Genomic DNA, 22,256 nt, shown 5'->3' with positions numbered 1-22,256 from the left:
TATTTTATCGGAATTTTAAGAGTCAAGTTCGCGCACATGCGCGGAATCAATTAATATTCTTAGCATTGTGCTTTTAAAACCAGATTTACACAATACTTAAAACTTATTGCCGAGTCGTAATGAGAATCTTTGACCCTTCAGAAGCTTTCGAGATACGAGTCTTGGTGGCTAGATCGGCAGGGTGTGTCATTGTATTTTCCTGGTCTTCTGTTCGAATCTCGAGATCGACAAATAATTTATAATTTTTCTTTTTTTAAAATAATTTTTATCTTTATTTCTCCATTATTCATAGAGTTTCTATGAATCATTCCAAATCATATATTTCAAAACAATATTATAAATTTAAAATATTTCTATATTTTATCGGAATTTTAAGAGTGAATATCTCGCACATGCGCAGAATCTATTAATATTCTTAGCATTGTGCTTTTAAAACCAGATTTACACAATACTTAAAACTTATTGCCGAGTCGTAATGAGAATCTATGACCCTTCATAAGCTCTCGTGGTGCGAGTCTTGGTGGCTAGATCGGCAGGGTGTGTCATTGTATTTTGCTGCTCTTCTGTTCGAATCCCGAGATCGACAAATAATTTATAATTTTTCTTTTTTTTAAATAATTTTTATCTTTATTTCTCCATTATTCATAGAGTCACTATGAATCATTCCAAATCATATATTTCAAAACATTATAAATTTAAAATATTTCTATATTTTATAGGAATTTTAAGAGTGAATATCCCGCACATGCGCAGAATCTATTAATATTCTTAGCATTGTGCTTTTAAAACCAGATTTACACAATACTTAAAACTTATTGCCGAGTCGCAATGAGAATCTTTGACCCTTCAGAAGGTATCGAGATTCGAGTCTTGGTGGCTACATCGGCAGGGTGTGTCAGTGTATTTTCCTGGTCTTCTGTTCGAATCTCGAGATCGACAAATAATTTATAATTTTTCTTTTTTTAAAATAAATTTTATCTTTATTTCTCCATCATTCATAGAGTTACTATGAATCATTCCAAATCATATATTTCAAAACAATATTATAAATTTAAAATATTTCTATATTTTATCGGAATTTTAAGAGTCAAGTTCCCGCACATGCGCAGAATCTATTAATATTCTTAGCATTGTGCTTTTAAAACCAGATTTACACAATACTTAAAACTTATTGCCGAGTCGTAATGAGAATCTTTGACCCTTCATAAGCTCTCGTGGTGCGAGTCTTGGTGGCTAGATCGGCAAGGTGTGTCATTGTATTTTGCTGGGCTTCTGTTCGAATCTCGAGTTCGACAAATAATTTATAATTTTTCTTTTTTTAAAATAAATTTTATCTTTATTTCTCCATTATTCATAGAGTTACTATGAATCATTCCAAATCATATATTTCAAAACAATATTATAAATTTAAAATATTTCTATATTTTATCGGAATTTTAAGAGTCAAGTTCGCGCACAGCGCAGAATCAATTAATATTCTTAGCATTGTGCTTTTAAAACCAGATTTACACAATACTTAAAACTTATTGCCGAGTCGTAATGAGAATCTTTGACCCTTCATAAGCTCTCGTGGTGCGAGTCTTGGTGGCTAGATCGGCAGGGTGTGTCATTGTATTTTGCTGCTCTTCTGTTCGAATCCCGAGATCGACAAATAATTTATAATTTTTCTTTTTTTTAAATAAATTTTATCTTTATTTCTCCATTATTCATAGACTTACTATGAATCATTCCAAATCATATATTTCAAAACAATATTATAAATTTAAAATATTTCTATATTTTATAGGAATTTTAAGAGTCAAGTTCCCGCACATGCGCAGAATCTATTAATATTCTTAGCATTGTGCTTTTAAAACCAGATTTAGACAATACTTAAAACTTATTGCCGAGTCGCAATGAGAATCTTTGACCCTTCAGAAGGTCTAGAGATTCGAGTCTTGGTGGCTAGATCGGCAGGGTGTGTCATTGTATTTTCCTGGTCTTCTGTTCGAATCTCGAGATCGACAAATAATTTATAATTTTTCTTTTTTTAAAATAAATTTTATCTTTATTTCTCCATTATTCATAGAGTTACTATGAATCATTCCAAATCATATATTTCAAAACAATATTATAAATTTAAAATTTTTCTATATTTTATCGGAATTTTAAGAGTCAAGTTCGCGCACATGCGCAGAATCAATTAATATTCTTAGCATTGTGCTTTTAAAACCAGATTTACACAATACTTAAAACTTATTGCCGAGTCGTAATGAGAATCTTTGACACTTCAAAACATCTCGAGGTACGAGTCTTGGTGGCTAGATCGGCAGGGTGTGTCATTGTATTTTGCTGGTCTTCTGTTCGAATCTCGAGATCGACAAATAATTTATAATTTTTCTTTTTTTAAAATAATTTTTATCTTTATTTCTCCATTATTCATAGAGTTACTATGAATCATTCCAAATCATATATTTCAAAACAATATTATAAATTTAAAATATTTCTGTATTTTATCAGAATTTTAAGAGTCAAGTTCCCGCACATGCGCAGAATCTATTAATATTCTTAGCATTGTGCTTTTAAAACCAGATTTAGACAATACTTAAAACTTATTGCCGAGTCGCAATGAGAATCTTTGACCCTTCAGAAGGTCTAGAGATTCGAGTCTTGGTGGCTAGATCGGCAGGGTGTGTCATTGTATTTTCCTGGTCTTCTGTTCGAATCTCGAGATCGACAAATAATTTATAATTTTTCTTTTTTTAAAATAAATTTTATCTTTATTTCTCCATTATTCATAGAGTTACTATGAATCATTCCAAATCATATATTTCAAAACAATATTATAAATTTAAAATTTTTCTATATTTTATCGGAATTTTAAGAGTCAAGTTCGCGCACATGCGCAGAATCAATTAATATTCTTAGCTTTGTGCTTTTAAAACCAGATTTAAACAATACTTAAAACTTATTGCCGAGTCGCAATGAGAATCTTTGACCCTTCAGAAGGTATCGAGATTCGAGTCTTGGTGGCTAGATCGGCAGGGTGTGTCATTGTATTTTCCTGGTCTTCTGTTCGAATCTCGAGATCGACAAATAATTTATAATTTTTCTTTTTTTAAAATAAATTTTATCTTTATTTCTCCATCATTCATAGAGTTACTATGAATCATTCCAAATCATATATTTCAAAACAATATTATAAATTTAAAATATTTCTATATTTTATCGGAATTTTAAGAGTCAAGTTCCCGCACATGCGCAGAATCTATTAATATTCTTAGCATTGTGCTTTTAAAACCAGATTTACACAATACTTAAAACTTATTGCCGAGTCGTAATGAGAATCTTTGACCCTTCATAAGCTCTCGTGGTGCGAGTCTTGGTGGCTAGATCGGCAAGGTGTGTCATTGTATTTTGCTGGGCTTCTGTTCGAATCTCGAGATCAACAAATAATTTGTAATTTTTCTTTTTTTTAAATAAATTTTATCTTTATTTCTCCATTATTCATAGAGTTACTATGAATCATTCCAAATCATTAATTTCAAAACAATATTATAAATTTAAAATATTTCTGTATTTTATCAGAATTTTAAGAGTCAAGTTCCCGCACATGCGCAGAATCTATTAATATTCTTAGCATTGTGCTTTTACAACCAGATTTACACAATACTTAAAACTTATTGCCGAGTCGCAATGAGAATCTTTGACCCTTCAGAAGGTCTCGAGATTCGAGTCTTGGTGGCTAGATCGGCAGGGTGTGTCATTGTATTTTCCTGGTCTTCTGTTCGAATATCGAGTTCGACAAATAATTTATATTTTTTCTTTTTTTAAAATAAATTTTATCTTTATTTCTCCATTATTCATAGAGTTACTATGAATCATTCCAAATCATATATTTCAAAACAATATTATAAATTTAAAATATTTCTATATTTTATCGGAATTTTACGAGTCAAGTTCGCGCACAGCGCAGAATCAATTAATATTCTTAGCATTGTGCTTTTAAAACCAGATTTACACAATACTTAAAACTTATTGCCGAGTCGTAATGAGAATCTTTGACCCTTCATAAGCTCTCGTGGTGCGAGTCTTGGTGGCTAGATCGGCAGGGTGTGTCATTGTATTTTGCTGCTCTTCTGTTCGAATCCCGAGATCGACAAATAATTTATAATTTTTCTTTTTTTTAAATAAATTTTATCTTTATTTCTCCGTTATTCATAGAGTTACTATGAATCATTCCAAATCATATATTTCAAAACAATATTATAAATTTAAAATATTTCTATATTTTATCGGAATTTTAAGAGTGAAGTTCCCGCATATGCGCAGAATCTATTAATATTCTTAGCATTGTGCTTTTAAAACCAGATTTACACAATACTTAAAACTTAATGCCGAGTAGTAATGAGAATCTTTGACACTTCAGAAGCTCTCGAGGGACGAGTCTTGGTGGCTAGATCGGCAGGGTGTGTCATTGTATTTTGCTGGTCTACTGTTCGAATCTCGAGATCGACAAATAATTTATAATTTTTCTTTTTTTTAAATAAATTTTATCTTTATTTCTCCATTATTCATAGAGTTACTATGAATCATTCCAAATCATATATTTCAAAACAATATTATAAATTTAAAATATTTCTATATTTTATCGGAATTTTAAGAGTCTAGTTCCCGCACATGCGCAGAATCTATTAATATTCTTAGCATTGTGCTTTTAAAACCAGATTTACACAATACTTAAAACTTATTGCCGAGTCGTAATGAGAATCTTTGACCCTTCATAAGCTCTCGTGGTGCGAGTCTTGGTGGCTAGATCGGCAAGGTGTGTCATTGTATTTTGCTGGGCTTCTGTTCGAATCTCGAGATCAACAAATAATTTGTAATTTTTCTTTTTTTTAAATAAATTTTATCTTTATTTCTCCATTATTCATAGAGTTACTATGAATCATTCCAAATCATTAATTTCAAAACAATATTATAAATTTAAAATATTTCTGTATTTTATCAGAATTTTAAGAGTCAAGTTCCCGCACATGCGCAGAATCTATTAATATTCTTAGCATTGTGCTTTTAAAACCAGATTTACACCATACTTAAAACTTATTGCCGAGTCGCAATGAGAATCTTTGACCCTTCAGAAGGTCTCGAGATTCGAGTCTTGGTGGCTAGATCGGCAGGGTGTGTCATTGTATTTTCCTGGTCTTCTGTTCGAATATCGAGTTCGACAAATAATTTATATTTTTTCTTTTTTTAAAATAAATTTTATCTTTATTTCACCATTATTCATAGAGTTACTATGAATCATTATAAATCATATATTTCAAAACAATATTATAAATTTAAAATATTTCTATATTTTATCGGAATTTTACGAGTCAAGTTCGCGCACAGCGCAGAATCAATTAATATTCTTAGCATTGTGCTTTTAAAACCAGATTTACACAATACGTAAAACTTATTGCCGAGTCGTAATGAGAATCTTTGACCCTTCATAAGCTCTCGTGGTGCGAGTCTTGGTGGCTAGATCGGCAGGGTGTGTCATTGTATTTTGCTGCTCTTCTGTTCGAATCCCGAGATCGACAAATAATTTATAATTTTTCTTTTTTTTAAATAAATTTTATCTTTATTTCTCCATTATTCATAGAGTTACTATGAATCATTCCAAATCATATATTTCAAAACAATATTATAAATTTAAAATATTTCTATATTTTATCGGAATTTTAAGAGTGAAGTTCCCGCATATGCGCAGAATCTATTAATATTCTTAGCATTGTGCTTTTAAAACCAGATTTACACAATACTTAAAACTTAATGCCGAGTAGTAATGAGAATCTTTGACACTTCAGAAGCTCTCGAGGGACGAGTCTTGGTGGCTAGATCGGCAGGGTGTGTCATTGTATTTTGCTGGTCTACTGTTCGAATCTCGAGATCGACAAATAATTTATAATTTTTCTTTTTTTTAAATAAATTTTATCTTTATTTCTCCATTATTCATAGAGTTACTATGAATCATTCCAAATCATATATTTCAAAACAATATTATAAATTTAAAATATTTCTATATTTTATCGGAATTTTAAGAGTCTAGTTCCCGCACATGCGCAGAATCTATTAATATTCTTAGCATTGTGCTTTTAAAACCAGATTTATACAATACTTAAAACTTATTGCCGAGTCGTAATGAGAATCTTTGACACTTCAGAAGCTCTCGAAGGACGAGTCTTGGTGGCTAGATCGGCAGGGTGTGTCATTGTATTTTGCTGGTCTTCTGTTCGAATCTCGAGATCGACAAATAATTTATAATTTTTCTTTTTTTTAAATAAATTTTATCTTTATTTCTCCATTATTCATAGAGTTACTATGAATCATTCCAAATCATATATTTCAAAACAATATTATAAATTTAAAATATTTCTATATTTTATCGGAATTTTAAGAGTCAAGTTCCCGCACATGCGCAGAATCTATTAATATTCTTAGCATTGTGCTTTTAAAACCAGATTTACACAATACTTAAAACTTATTGCCGAGTCGTAATGAGAATCTTTGACCCTTCAGAAGCTCTCGAGTTACGAGTCTTGGTGGCTAGATCGGCAGGGTGTGTCATTGTATTTTCCTGGTCTTCTGTTCGAATCTCGAGTTCGACAAATAATTTATATTTTTTCTTTTTTTAAAATAAATTTTATCTTTATTTCTCCATTATTCATAGAGTTACTATGAATCATTCCAAATCATATATTTCAAAACAATATTATAAATTTAAAATATTTCTATATTTTATCGGAATTTTACGAGTCAAGTTCGCGCACAGCGCAGAATCAATTAATATTCTTAGCATTGTGCTTTTAAAACCAGATTTACACAATACTTAAAACTTATTGCCGAGTCGTAATGAGAATCTTTGACCCTTCATAAGCTCTCGTGGTGCGAGTCTTGGTGGCTAGATCGGCAGGGTGTGTCATTGTATTTTGCTGCTCTTCTGTTCGAATCCCGAGATCGACAAATAATTTATAATTTTTCTTTTTTTTAAATAAATTTTATCTTTATTTCTCCATTATTCATAGAGTTACTATGAATCATTCCAAATCATATATTTCAAAACAATATTATAAATTTAAAATATTTCTATATTTTATCGGAATTTTAAGAGTGAAGTTCCCGCATATGCGCAGAATCTATTAATATTCTTAGCATTGTGCTTTTAAAACCAGATTTACACAATACTTAAAACTTAATGCCGAGTAGTAATGAGAATCTTTGACACTTCAGAAGCTCTCGAGGGACGAGTCTTGGTGGCTAGATCGGCAGGGTGTGTCATTGTATTTTGCTGGTCTACTGTTCGAATCTCGAGATCGACAAATAATTTATAATTTTTCTTTTTTTTAAATAAATTTTATCTTTATTTCTCCATTATTCATAGAGTTACTATGAATCATTCCAAATCATATATTTCAAAACAATATTATAAATTTAAAATATTTCTATATTTTATCGGAATTTTAAGTGTCTAGTTCCCACACATGCGCAGAATCTATTAATATTCTTAGCATTGTGCTTTTAAAACCAGATTTATACAATACTTAAAACTTATTGCCGAGTCGTAATGAGAATCTTTGACACTTCAGAAGCTCTCGAAGGACGAATCTTGGTGGCTAGATCGGCAGGGTGTGTCATTGTATTTTGCTGGTCTTCTGTTCGAATCTCGAGATCGACAAATAATTTATAATTTTTCTTTTTTTTAAATAAATTTTATCTTTATTTCTCCATTATTCATAGAGTTACTATGAATCATTCCAAATCATATATTTCAAAACAATATTATAAATTTAAAATATTTCTATATTTTATCGGAATTTTAAGAGTCAAGTTCGCGCACATGCGCGGAATCAATTAATATTCTTAGCATTGTGCTTTTAAAACCAGATTTACACAATACTTAAAACTTATTGCCGAGTCGTAATGAGAATCTTTGACCCTTCAGAAGCTTTCGAGATACGAGTCTTGGTGGCTAGATCGGCAGGGTGTGTCATTGTATTTTCCTGGTCTTCTGTTCGAATCTCGAGATCGACAAATAATTTATAATTTTTCTTTTTTTAAAATAATTTTTATCTTTATTTCTCCATTATTCATAGAGTTTCTATGAATCATTCCAAATCATATATTTCAAAACAATATTATAAATTTAAAATATTTCTATATTTTATCGGAATTTTAAGAGTGAATATCTCGCACATGCGCAGAATCTATTAATATTCTTAGCATTGTGCTTTTAAAACCAGATTTACACAATACTTAAAACTTATTGCCGAGTCGTAATGAGAATCTATGACCCTTCATAAGCTCTCGTGGTGCGAGTCTTGGTGGCTAGATCGGCAGGGTGTGTCATTGTATTTTGCTGCTCTTCTGTTCGAATCCCGAGATCGACAAATAATTTATAATTTTTCTTTTTTTTAAATAATTTTTATCTTTATTTCTCCATTATTCATAGAGTCACTATGAATCATTCCAAATCATATATTTCAAAACATTATAAATTTAAAATATTTCTATATTTTATAGGAATTTTAAGAGTGAATATCCCGCACATGCGCAGAATCTATTAATATTCTTAGCATTGTGCTTTTAAAACCAGATTTACACAATACTTAAAACTTATTGCCGAGTCGTAATGAGAATCTTTGACCCTTCATAAGCTCTCGTGGTGCGAGTCTTGGTGGCTAGATCGGCAGGGTGTGTCATTGTATTTTGCTGCTCTTCTGTTCGAATCCCGAGATCGACAAATAATTTATAATTTTTCTTTTTTTTAAATAAATTTTATCTTTATTTCTCCATTATTCATAGAGTTACTATGAATCATTCCAAATCATATATTTCAAAACAATATTATAAATTTAAAATATTTCTATATTTTATCGGAATTTTAAGAGTGAAGTTCCCGCATATGCGCAGAATCTATTAATATTCTTAGCATTGTGCTTTTAAAACCAGATTTACACAATACTTAAAACTTAATGCCGAGTAGTAATGAGAATCTTTGACACTTCAGAAGCTCTCGAGGGACGAGTCTTGGTGGCTAGATCGGCAGGGTGTGTCATTGTATTTTGCTGGTCTACTGTTCGAATCTCGAGATCGACAAATAATTTATAATTTTTCTTTTTTTTAAATAAATTTTATCTTTATTTCTCCATTATTCATAGAGTTACTATGAATCATTCCAAATCATATATTTCAAAACAATATTATAAATTTAAAATATTTCTATATTTTATCGGAATTTTAAGAGTCTAGTTCCCACACATGCGCAGAATCTATTAATATTCTTAGCATTGTGCTTTTAAAACCAGATTTATACAATACTTAAAACTTATTGCCGAGTCGTAATGAGAATCTTTGACACTTCAGAAGCTCTCGAAGGACGAATCTTGGTGGCTAGATCGGCAGGGTGTGTCATTGTATTTTGCTGGTCTTCTGTTCGAATCTCGAGATCGACAAATAATTTATAATTTTTCTTTTTTTTAAATAAATTTTATCTTTATTTCTCCATTATTCATAGAGTTACTATGAATCATTCCAAATCATATATTTCAAAACAATATTATAAATTTAAAATATTTCTATATTTTATCGGAATTTTAAGAGTCAAGTTCGCGCACATGCGCGGAATCAATTAATATTCTTAGCATTGTGCTTTTAAAACCAGATTTACACAATACTTAAAACTTATTGCCGAGTCGTAATGAGAATCTTTGACCCTTCAGAAGCTTTCGAGATACGAGTCTTGGTGGCTAGATCGGCAGGGTGTGTCATTGTATTTTCCTGGTCTTCTGTTCGAATCTCGAGATCGACAAATAATTTATAATTTTTCTTTTTTTAAAATAATTTTTATCTTTATTTCTCCATTATTCATAGAGTTTCTATGAATCATTCCAAATCATATATTTCAAAACAATATTATAAATTTAAAATATTTCTATATTTTATCGGAATTTTAAGAGTGAATATCTCGCACATGCGCAGAATCTATTAATATTCTTAGCATTGTGCTTTTAAAACCAGATTTACACAATACTTAAAACTTATTGCCGAGTCGTAATGAGAATCTATGACCCTTCATAAGCTCTCGTGGTGCGAGTCTTGGTGGCTAGATCGGCAGGGTGTGTCATTGTATTTTGCTGCTCTTCTGTTCGAATCCCGAGATCGACAAATAATTTATAATTTTTCTTTTTTTTAAATAATTTTTATCTTTATTTCTCCATTATTCATAGAGTCACTATGAATCATTCCAAATCATATATTTCAAAACATTATAAATTTAAAATATTTCTATATTTTATAGGAATTTTAAGAGTGAATATCCCGCACATGCGCAGAATCTATTAATATTCTTAGCATTGTGCTTTTAAAACCAGATTTACACAATACTTAAAACTTATTGCCGAGTCGCAATGAGAATCTTTGACCCTTCAGAAGGTATCGAGATTCGAGTCTTGGTGGCTAGATCGGCAGGGTGTGTCAGTGTATTTTCCTGGTCTTCTGTTCGAATCTCGAGATCGACAAATAATTTATAATTTTTCTTTTTTTAAAATAAATTTTATCTTTATTTCTCCATCATTCATAGAGTTACTATGAATCATTCCAAATCATATATTTCAAAACAATATTATAAATTTAAAATATTTCTATATTTTATCGGAATTTTAAGAGTCAAGTTCCCGCACATGCGCAGAATCTATTAATATTCTTAGCATTGTGCTTTTAAAACCAGATTTACACAATACTTAAAACTTATTGCCGAGTCGTAATGAGAATCTTTGACCCTTCATAAGCTCTCGTGGTGCGAGTCTTGGTGGCTAGATCGGCAAGGTGTGTCATTGTATTTTGCTGGGCTTCTGTTCGAATCTCGAGTTCGACAAATAATTTATAATTTTTCTTTTTTTAAAATAAATTTTATCTTTATTTCTCCATTATTCATAGAGTTACTATGAATCATTCCAAATCATATATTTCAAAACAATATTATAAATTTAAAATATTTCTATATTTTATCGGAATTTTAAGAGTCAAGTTCGCGCACAGCGCAGAATCAATTAATATTCTTAGCATTGTGCTTTTAAAACCAGATTTACACAATACTTAAAACTTATTGCCGAGTCGTAATGAGAATCTTTGACCCTTCATAAGCTCTCGTGGTGCGAGTCTTGGTGGCTAGATCGGCAGGGTGTGTCATTGTATTTTGCTGCTCTTCTGTTCGAATCCCGAGATCGACAAATAATTTATAATTTTTCTTTTTTTTAAATAAATTTTATCTTTATTTCTCCATTATTCATAGACTTACTATGAATCATTCCAAATCATATATTTCAAAACAATATTATAAATTTAAAATATTTCTATATTTTATAGGAATTTTAAGAGTCAAGTTCCCGCACATGCGCAGAATCTATTAATATTCTTAGCATTGTGCTTTTAAAACCAGATTTAGACAATACTTAAAACTTATTGCCGAGTCGCAATGAGAATCTTTGACCCTTCAGAAGGTCTAGAGATTCGAGTCTTGGTGGCTAGATCGGCAGGGTGTGTCATTGTATTTTCCTGGTCTTCTGTTCGAATCTCGAGATCGACAAATAATTTATAATTTTTCTTTTTTTAAAATAAATTTTATCTTTATTTCTCCATTATTCATAGAGTTACTATGAATCATTCCAAATCATATATTTCAAAACAATATTATAAATTTAAAATTTTTCTATATTTTATCGGAATTTTAAGAGTCAAGTTCGCGCACATGCGCAGAATCAATTAATATTCTTAGCATTGTGCTTTTAAAACCAGATTTACACAATACTTAAAACTTATTGCCGAGTCGTAATGAGAATCTTTGACACTTCAAAACATCTCGAGGTACGAGTCTTGGTGGCTAGATCGGCAGGGTGTGTCATTGTATTTTGCTGGTCTTCTGTTCGAATCTCGAGATCGACAAATAATTTATAATTTTTCTTTTTTTAAAATAATTTTTATCTTTATTTCTCCATTATTCATAGAGTTACTATGAATCATTCCAAATCATATATTTCAAAACAATATTATAAATTTAAAATATTTCTGTATTTTATCAGAATTTTAAGAGTCAAGTTCCCGCACATGCGCAGAATCTATTAATATTCTTAGCATTGTGCTTTTAAAACCAGATTTAGACAATACTTAAAACTTATTGCCGAGTCGCAATGAGAATCTTTGACCCTTCAGAAGGTCTAGAGATTCGAGTCTTGGTGGCTAGATCGGCAGGGTGTGTCATTGTATTTTCCTGGTCTTCTGTTCGAATCTCGAGATCGACAAATAATTTATAATTTTTCTTTTTTTAAAATAAATTTTATCTTTATTTCTCCATTATTCATAGAGTTACTATGAATCATTCCAAATCATATATTTCAAAACAATATTATAAATTTAAAATTTTTCTATATTTTATCGGAATTTTAAGAGTCAAGTTCGCGCACATGCGCAGAATCAATTAATATTCTTAGCTTTGTGCTTTTAAAACCAGATTTAAACAATACTTAAAACTTATTGCCGAGTCGCAATGAGAATCTTTGACCCTTCAGAAGGTATCGAGATTCGAGTCTTGGTGGCTAGATCGGCAGGGTGTGTCATTGTATTTTCCTGGTCTTCTGTTCGAATCTCGAGATCGACAAATAATTTATAATTTTTCTTTTTTTAAAATAAATTTTATCTTTATTTCTCCATCATTCATAGAGTTACTATGAATCATTCCAAATCATATATTTCAAAACAATATTATAAATTTAAAATATTTCTATATTTTATCGGAATTTTAAGAGTCAAGTTCCCGCACATGCGCAGAATCTATTAATATTCTTAGCATTGTGCTTTTAAAACCAGATTTACACAATACTTAAAACTTATTGCCGAGTCGTAATGAGAATCTTTGACCCTTCATAAGCTCTCGTGGTGCGAGTCTTGGTGGCTAGATCGGCAGGGTGTGTCATTGTATTTTGCTGCTCTTCTGTTCGAATCCCGAGATCGACAAATAATTTATAATTTTTCTTTTTTTTAAATAAATTTTATCTTTATTTCTCCATTATTCATAGAGTTACTATGAATCATTCCAAATCATATATTTCAAAACAATATTATAAATTTAAAATATTTCTATATTTTATCGGAATTTTAAGAGTGAAGTTCCCGCATATGCGCAGAATCTATTAATATTCTTAGCATTGTGCTTTTAAAACCAGATTTACACAATACTTAAAACTTAATGCCGAGTAGTAATGAGAATCTTTGACACTTCAGAAGCTCTCGAGGGACGAGTCTTGGTGGCTAGATCGGCAGGGTGTGTCATTGTATTTTGCTGGTCTACTGTTCGAATCTCGAGATCGACAAATAATTTATAATTTTTCTTTTTTTTAAATAAATTTTATCTTTATTTCTCCATTATTCATAGAGTTACTATGAATCATTCCAAATCATATATTTCAAAACAATATTATAAATTTAAAATATTTCTATATTTTATCGGAATTTTAAGAGTCTAGTTCCCACACATGCGCAGAATCTATTAATATTCTTAGCATTGTGCTTTTAAAACCAGATTTATACAATACTTAAAACTTATTGCCGAGTCGTAATGAGAATCTTTGACACTTCAGAAGCTCTCGAAGGACGAATCTTGGTGGCTAGATCGGCAGGGTGTGTCATTGTATTTTGCTGGTCTTCTGTTCGAATCTCGAGATCGACAAATAATTTATAATTTTTCTTTTTTTTAAATAAATTTTATCTTTATTTCTCCATTATTCATAGAGTTACTATGAATCATTCCAAATCATATATTTCAAAACAATATTATAAATTTAAAATATTTCTATATTTTATCGGAATTTTAAGAGTCAAGTTCGCGCACATGCGCGGAATCAATTAATATTCTTAGCATTGTGCTTTTAAAACCAGATTTACACAATACTTAAAACTTATTGCCGAGTCGTAATGAGAATCTTTGACCCTTCAGAAGCTTTCGAGATACGAGTCTTGGTGGCTAGATCGGCAGGGTGTGTCATTGTATTTTCCTGGTCTTCTGTTCGAATCTCGAGATCGACAAATAATTTATAATTTTTCTTTTTTTAAAATAATTTTTATCTTTATTTCTCCATTATTCATAGAGTTTCTATGAATCATTCCAAATCATATATTTCAAAACAATATTATAAATTTAAAATATTTCTATATTTTATCGGAATTTTAAGAGTGAATATCTCGCACATGCGCAGAATCTATTAATATTCTTAGCATTGTGCTTTTAAAACCAGATTTACACAATACTTAAAACTTATTGCCGAGTCGTAATGAGAATCTATGACCCTTCATAAGCTCTCGTGGTGCGAGTCTTGGTGGCTAGATCGGCAGGGTGTGTCATTGTATTTTGCTGCTCTTCTGTTCGAATCCCGAGATCGACAAATAATTTATAATTTTTCTTTTTTTTAAATAATTTTTATCTTTATTTCTCCATTATTCATAGAGTCACTATGAATCATTCCAAATCATATATTTCAAAACATTATAAATTTAAAATATTTCTATATTTTATAGGAATTTTAAGAGTGAATATCCCGCACATGCGCAGAATCTATTAATATTCTTAGCATTGTGCTTTTAAAACCAGATTTACACAATACTTAAAACTTATTGCCGAGTCGCAATGAGAATCTTTGACCCTTCAGAAGGTATCGAGATTCGAGTCTTGGTGGCTAGATCGGCAGGGTGTGTCAGTGTATTTTCCTGGTCTTCTGTTCGAATCTCGAGATCGACAAATAATTTATAATTTTTCTTTTTTTAAAATAAATTTTATCTTTATTTCTCCATCATTCATAGAGTTACTATGAATCATTCCAAATCATATATTTCAAAACAATATTATAAATTTAAAATATTTCTATATTTTATCGGAATTTTAAGAGTCAAGTTCCCGCACATGCGCAGAATCTATTAATATTCTTAGCATTGTGCTTTTAAAACCAGATTTACACAATACTTAAAACTTATTGCCGAGTCGTAATGAGAATCTTTGACCCTTCATAAGCTCTCGTGGTGCGAGTCTTGGTGGCTAGATCGGCAAGGTGTGTCATTGTATTTTGCTGGGCTTCTGTTCGAATCTCGAGTTCGACAAATAATTTATAATTTTTCTTTTTTTAAAATAAATTTTATCTTTATTTCTCCATTATTCATAGAGTTACTATGAATCATTCCAAATCATATATTTCAAAACAATATTATAAATTTAAAATATTTCTATATTTTATCGGAATTTTAAGAGTCAAGTTCGCGCACAGCGCAGAATCAATTAATATTCTTAGCATTGTGCTTTTAAAACCAGATTTACACAATACTTAAAACTTATTGCCGAGTCGTAATGAGAATCTTTGACCCTTCATAAGCTCTCGTGGTGCGAGTCTTGGTGGCTAGATCGGCAGGGTGTGTCATTGTATTTTGCTGCTCTTCTGTTCGAATCCCGAGATCGACAAATAATTTATAATTTTTCTTTTTTTTAAATAAATTTTATCTTTATTTCTCCATTATTCATAGACTTACTATGAATCATTCCAAATCATATATTTCAAAACAATATTATAAATTTAAAATATTTCTATATTTTATAGGAATTTTAAGAGTCAAGTTCCCGCACATGCGCAGAATCTATTAATATTCTTAGCATTGTGCTTTTAAAACCAGATTTAGACAATACTTAAAACTTATTGCCGAGTCGCAATGAGAATCTTTGACCCTTCAGAAGGTCTAGAGATTCGAGTCTTGGTGGCTAGATCGGCAGGGTGTGTCATTGTATTTTCCTGGTCTTCTGTTCGAATCTCGAGATCGACAAATAATTTATAATTTTTCTTTTTTTAAAATAAATTTTATCTTTATTTCTCCATTATTCATAGAGTTACTATGAATCATTCCAAATCATATATTTCAAAACAATATTATAAATTTAAAATTTTTCTATATTTTATCGGAATTTTAAGAGTCAAGTTCGCGCACATGCGCAGAATCAATTAATATTCTTAGCATTGTGCTTTTAAAACCAGATTTACACAATACTTAAAACTTATTGCCGAGTCGTAATGAGAATCTTTGACACTTCAAAACATCTCGAGGTACGAGTCTTGGTGGCTAGATCGGCAGGGTGTGTCATTGTATTTTGCTGGTCTTCTGTTCGAATCTCGAGATCGACAAATAATTTATAATTTTTCTTTTTTTAAAATAATTTTTATCTTTATTTCTCCATTATTCATAGAGTTACTATGAATCATTCCAAATCATATATTTCAAAACAATATTATAAATTTAAAATATTTCTGTATTTTATCAGAATTTTAAGAGTCAAGTTCCCGCACATGCGCAGAATCTATTAATATTCTTAGCATTGTGCTTTTAAAACCAGATTTAGACAATACTTAAAACTTATTGCCGAGTCGCAATGAGAATCTTTGACCCTTCAGAAGGTCTAGAGATTCGAGTCTTGGTGGCTAGATCGGCAGGGTGTGTCATTGTATTTTCCTGGTCTTCTGTTCGAATCTCGAGATCGACAAATAATTTATAATTTTTCTTTTTTTAAAATAAATTTTATCTTTATTTCTCCATTATTCATAGAGTTACTATGAATCATTCCAAATCATATATTTCAAAACAATATTATAAATTTAAAATTTTTCTATATTTTATCGGAATTTTAAGAGTCAAGTTCGCGCACATGCGCAGAATCAATTAATATTCTTAGCTTTGTGCTTTTAAAACCAGATTTAAACAATACTTAAAACTTATTGCCGAGTCGCAATGAGAATCTTTGACCCTTCAGAAGGTATCGAGATTCGAGTCTTGGTGGCTAGATCGGCAGGGTGTGTCATTGTATTTTCCTGGTCTTCTGTTCGAATCTCGAGATCGACAAATAATTTATAATTTTTCTTTTTTTAAAATAAATTTTATCTTTATTTCTCCATCATTCATAGAGTTACTATGAATCATTCCAAATCATATATTTCAAAACAATATTATAAATTTAAAATATTTCTATATTTTATCGGAATTTTAAGAGTCAAGTTCCCGCACATGCGCAGAATCTATTAATATTCTTAGCATTGTGCTTTTAAAACCAGATTTACACAATACTTAAAACTTATTGCCGAGTCGTAATGAGAATCTTTGACCCTTCATAAGCTCTCGTGGTGCGAGTCTTGGTGGCTAGATCGGCAAGGTGTGTCATTGTATTTTGCTGGGCTTCTGTTCGAATCTCGAGATCAACAAATAATTTGTAATTTTTCTTTTTTTTAAATAAATTTTATCTTTATTTCTCCATTATTCATAGAGTTACTATGAATCATTCCAAATCATTAATTTCAAAACAATATTATAAATTTAAAATATTTCTGTATTTTATCAGAATTCTAAGAGTCAAGTTCCCGCACATGCGCAGAATCTATTAATATTCTTAGCATTGTGCTTTTACAACCAGATTTACACAATACTTAAAACTTATTGCCGAGTCGCAATGAGAATCTTTGACCCTTCAGAAGGTCTCGAGATTCGAGTCTTGGTGGCTAGATCGGCAGGGTGTGTCATTGTATTTTCCTGGTCTTCTGTTCGAATATCGAGTTCGACAAATAATTTATATTTTTTCTTTTTTTAAAATAAATTTTATCTTTATTTCTCCATTATTCATAGAGTTACTATGAATCATTCCAAATCATATATTTCAAAACAATATTATAAATTTAAAATATTTCTATATTTTATCGGAATTTTACGAGTCAAGTTCGCGCACAGCGCAGAATCAATTAATATTCTTAGCATTGTGCTTTTAAAACCAGATTTACACAATACTTAAAACTTATTGCCGAGTCGTAATGAGAATCTTTGACCCTTCATAAGCTCTCGTGGTGCGAGTCTTGGTGGCTAGATCGGCAGGGTGTGTCATTGTATTTTGCTGCTCTTCTGTTCGAATCCCGAGATCGACAAATAATTTATAATTTTTCTTTTTTTTAAATAAATTTTATCTTTATTTCTCCGTTATTCATAGAGTTACTATGAATCATTCCAAATCATATATTTCAAAACAATATTATAAATTTAAAATATTTCTATATTTTATCGGAATTTTAAGAGTGAAGTTCCCGCATATGCGCAGAATCTATTAATATTCTTAGCATTGTGCTTTTAAAACCAGATTTACACAATACTTAAAACTTAATGCCGAGTAGTAATGAGAATCTTTGACACTTCAGAAGCTCTCGAGGGACGAGTCTTGGTGGCTAGATCGGCAGGGTGTGTCATTGTATTTTGCTGGTCTACTGTTCGAATCTCGAGATCGACAAATAATTTATAATTTTTCTTTTTTTTAAATAAATTTTATCTTTATTTCTCCATTATTCATAGAGTTACTATGAATCATTCCAAATCATATATTTCAAAACAATATTATAAATTTAAAATATTTCTATATTTTATCGGAATTTTAAGAGTCTAGTTCCCGCACATGCGCAGAATCTATTAATATTCTTAGCATTGTGCTTTTAAAACCAGATTTACACAATACTTAAAACTTATTGCCGAGTCGTAATGAGAATCTTTGACCCTTCATAAGCTCTCGTGGTGCGAGTCTTGGTGGCTAGATCGGCAAGGTGTGTCATTGTATTTTGCTGGGCTTCTGTTCGAATCTCGAGATCAACAAATAATTTGTAATTGTTCTTTTTTTTAAATAAATTTTATCTTTATTTCTCCATTATTCATAGAGTTACTATGAATCATTCCAAATCATTAATTTCAAAACAATATTATAAATTTAAAATATTTCTGTATTTTATCAGAATTTTAAGAGTCAAGTTCCCGCACATGCGCAGAATCTATTAATATTCTTAGCATTGTGCTTTTAAAACCAGATTTACACCATACTTAAAACTTATTGCCGAGTCGCAATGAGAATCTTTGACCCTTCAGAAGGTCTCGAGATTCGAGTCTTGGTGGCTAGATCGGCAGGGTGTGTCATTGTATTTTCCTGGTCTTCTGTTCGAATATCGAGTTCGACAAATAATTTATATTTTTTCTTTTTTTAAAATAAATTTTATCTTTATTTCACCATTATTCATAGAGTTACTATGAATCATTCCAAATCATATATTTCAAAACAATATTATAAATTTAAAATATTTCTATATTTTATCGGAATTTTACGAGTCAAGTTCGCGCACAGCGCAGAATCAATTAATATTCTTAGCATTGTGCTTTTAAAACCAGATTTACACAATACGTAAAACTTATTGCCGAGTCGTAATGAGAATCTTTGACCCTTCATAAGCTCTCGTGGTGCGAGTCTTGGTGGCTAGATCGGCAGGGTGTGTCATTGTATTTTGCTGCTCTTCTGTTCGAATCTCGAGATCGACAAATAATTTATAATTTTTCTTTTTTTTAAATAAATTTTATCTTTATTTCTCCATTATTCATAGAGTTACTATGAATCATTCCAAATCATATATTTCAAAACAATATTATAAATTTAAAATATTTCTATATTTTATCGGAATTTTAAGAGTGAAGTTCCCGCATATGCGCAGAATCTATTAATATTCTTAGCATTGTGCTTTTAAAACCAGATTTACACAATACTTAAAACTTAATGCCGAGTAGTAATGAGAATCTTTGACACTTCAGAAGCTCTCGAGGGACGAGTCTTGGTGGCTAGATCGACAGGGTGTGTCATTGTATTTTGCTGGTCTACTGTTCGAATCTCGAGATCGACAAATAATTTATAATTTTTCTTTTTTTTAAATAAATTTTATCTTTATTTCTCCATTATTCATAGAGTTACTATGAATCATTCCAAATCATATATTTCAAAACAATATTATAAATTTAAAATATTTCTATATTTTATCGGAATTTTAAGAGTCTAGTTCCCGCACATGCGCAGAATCTATTAATATTCTTAGCATTGTGCTTTTAAAACCAGATTTATACAATACTTAAAACTTATTGCCGAGTCGTAATGAGAATCTTTGACACTTCAGAAGCTCTCGAAGGACGAGTCTTGGTGGCTAGATCGGCAGGGTGTGTCATTGTATTTTGCTGGTCTTCTGTTCGAATCTCGAGATCGACAAATAATTTATATTTTTTCTTTTTTTAAAATAAATTTTATCTTTATTTCTCCATTATTCATAGAGTTACTATGAATCATTCCAAATCATATATTTCAAAACAATATTATAAATTTAAAATATTTCTATATTTTATCGGAATTTTACGAGTCAAGTTCGCGCACAGCGCAGAATCAATTAATATTCTTAGCATTGTGCTTTTAAAACCAGATTTACACAATACGTAAAACTTATTGCCGAGTCGTAATGAGAATCTTTGACCCTTCATAAGCTCTCGTGGTGCGAGTCTTGGTGGCTAGATCGGCAGGGTGTGTCATTGTATTTTGCTGCTCTTCTGTTCGAATCTCGAGATCGACAAATAATTTATAATTTTTCTTTTTTTTAAATAAATTTTATCTTTATTTCTCCATTATTCATAGAGTTACTATGAATCATTCCAAATCATATATTTCAAAACAATATTATAAATTTAAAATATTTCTATATTTTATCGGAATTTTAAGAGTCTAGTTCCCGCACATGCGCAGAATCTATTAATATTCTTAGCATTGTGCTTTTAAAACCAGATTTATACAATACTTAAAACTTATTGCCGAGTCGTAATGAGAATCTTTGACACTTCAGAAGCTCTCGAAGGACGAGTCTTGGTGGCTAGATCGGCAGGGTGTGTCATTGTATTTTGCTGGTCTTCTGTTCGAATCTCGAGATCGACAAATAATTTATAATTTTTCTTTTTTTAAAATAATTTTTATCTTTATTTCTCCATTATTCATAGAGTTACTATGAATCATTCCAAATCATATATTTCAAAACAATATTATAAATTTAAAATATTTCTGTATTTTATCAGAATTTTAAGAGTCAAGTTCCCGCACATGCGCAGAATCTATTAATATTCTTAGCATTGTGCTTTTAAAACCAGATTTAGACAATACTTAAAACTTATTGCCGAGTCGCAATGAGAATCTTTGACCCTTCAGAAGGTCTAGAGATTCGAGTCTTGGTGGCTAGATCGGCAGGGTGTGTCATTGTATTTTCCTGGTCTTCTGTTCGAATCTCGAGATCGACAAATAATTTATAATTTTTCTTTTTTTAAAATAAATTTTATCTTTATTTCTCCATTATTCATAGAGTTACTATGAATCATTCCAAATCATATATTTCAAAACAATATTATAAATTTAAAATTTTTCTATATTTTATCGGAATTTTAAGAGTCAAGTTCGCGCACATGCGCAGAATCAATTAATATTCTTAGCTTTGTGCTTTTAAAACCAGATTTAAACAATACTTAAAACTTATTGCCGAGTCGCAATGAGAATCTTTGACCCTTCAGAAGGTATCGAGATTCGAGTCTTGGTGGCTAGATCGGCAGGGTGTGTCATTGTATTTTCCTGGTCTTCTGTTCGAATCTCGAGATCGACAAATAATTTATAATTTTTCTTTTTTTAAAATAAATTTTATCTTTATTTCTCCATCATTCATAGAGTTACTATGAATCATTCCAAATCATATATTTCAAAACAATATTATAAATTTAAAATATTTCTATATTTTATCGGAATTTTAAGAGTCAAGTTCCCGCACATGCGCAGAATCTATTAATATTCTTAGCATTGTGCTTTTAAAACCAGATTTACACAATACTTAAAACTTATTGCCGAGTCGTAATGAGAATCTTTGACCCTTCATAAGCTCTCGTGGTGCGAGTCTTGGTGGCTAGATCGGCAAGGTGTGTCATTGTATTTTGCTGGGCTTCTGTTCGAATCTCGAGATCAACAAATAATTTGTAATTTTTCTTTTTTTTAAATAAATTTTATCTTTATTTCTCCATTATTCATAGAGTTACTATGAATCATTCCAAATCATTAATTTCAAAACAATATTATAAATTTAAAATATTTCTGTATTTTATCAGAATTCTAAGAGTCAAGTTCCCGCACATGCGCAGAATCTATTAATATTCTTAGCATTGTGCTTTTAAAACCAGATTTACACAATACTTAAAACTTATTGCCGAGTCGCAATGAGAATCTTTGACCCTTCAGAAGGTCTCGAGATTCGAGTCTTGGTGGCTAGATCGGCAGGGTGTGTCATTGTATTTTCCTGGTC

The sequence above is a fragment of the Argiope bruennichi genome, chromosome 6, assembly GCF_947563725.1.
Source record: "Argiope bruennichi chromosome 6, qqArgBrue1.1, whole genome shotgun sequence".
NCBI lineage: Eukaryota > Metazoa > Arthropoda > Arachnida > Araneae > Araneidae > Argiope > Argiope bruennichi.
The sequence above is the reverse complement of the archived record's forward strand: the minus strand, read 5'-3'. Positions refer to the sequence as shown.